Consider the following 1,359-nt stretch of genomic DNA (forward strand, 5'->3'; position numbering starts at 1 on the left):
TATGAAATTCAATTGCTTTTTGCCGTCATACATTCGGGTTAGTGGTTGGTGTCACATGCAGGGAGGTGCTTACAAATTTCCCTTTCTTTCATTTTTACCCATTTAACTCCACATTAGCCAAATTTGCCAGTTGACCCTTAGCTACATCCAAATTTAGCCTGCCTTGTCAAGCTAGTTTAGTGTATGTTTTGCGGTATATTATCTTTTGTATCAATTTTGGCTCATATCATATTGATTCGGAGTTGGTATTTATGAAGGAAAGGAGGATGATGAAAAAAATGACGTGAAAAAGAAAAAAAAGAATATGAAAAATGAAAAAAAAAAAAGATTCAAAAAAAAAATGTGAAGAAGAAACCGAAAAAAAAAATAGAAAGAGAAAAATTCGAAAAAAGATTGATGTTTGATGAGACGGTTTCACTCCTATGTTCTATCTTACATCATTTGAGGAGTATGTTCAGTTTGGTTTGGTGAGATTTATGCCAATTGAAGGGCATGTATTTATTCATAATTGAGTTGGAAATGGATATGTCTCATATGGTTTTGTTTAGGTACTAGCTTGATCACCTATACCTCCTCATTCCCATAATTGTTTTGCCTTTTCCTACCCATTGCCTCACTTTACCATATCTTTGTAAGCCCTCGGCTGTGACAGGACCTTGTTTGGTTGGAATGTGTGTTTGGTAGCTAGAATTGTCTATCATATTAGTTGCATGCATGTTTATGTGGGTCTAGTTTAGGTGAGCGACTATCTTTCTTTCTCTCTTACATATATATGCTTACGCTTTGTTTCATGAGAGAAGAGTGACCCGTGAGAGTCCATTGTTAAAGGTCTTGCAAGGTCGACGGTTCAGCTTTGTTTATAAACATCTTATAACTCGTTTGCATTTGACTGTTCTGCTATAAGTGTTAGTTTGCTTGCATTAAATTGGCTTAAGTGGGCATTTTTAGCTGGCTCTGAGTTATCTTTTTCCGTTCCATTAGTTGCATTTTAGTTTACTCGGGGACGAGTAAAGGTTTGGTTTGGGGAGATTTGATACGTGCATTTTATATAGTCCTTTTAGCCTAATTTATGCGCGTATCTTTATGCTTTTATCGTGGTTTTATGCTACGAAATGCCCCGAATATGCTACTTTGGTGTATTTTGTCTTATTTGCAGGAATGAACCATAAAGTGGTGAAATCAAGCCTTTTACCGTCCATTTAGCATGCATTTAGGAGATGAGTTGAGTCGGAGCTTGGAAAGTACTATTTTGAGATGCGCATTGGAGTAAGGAAGTTAGGCGAGCCAAGAGAGTGCTTCAATTTGCTAGTTCCTGCTTGTAAGAGCCATATCTCGAGTTATACAACAGATATTCAGGTT

Source organism: Silene latifolia, chromosome 10, assembly GCF_048544455.1.
Source record: "Silene latifolia isolate original U9 population chromosome 10, ASM4854445v1, whole genome shotgun sequence".
In the NCBI taxonomy this organism is placed as follows: Eukaryota; Viridiplantae; Streptophyta; class Magnoliopsida; order Caryophyllales; family Caryophyllaceae; genus Silene; species Silene latifolia.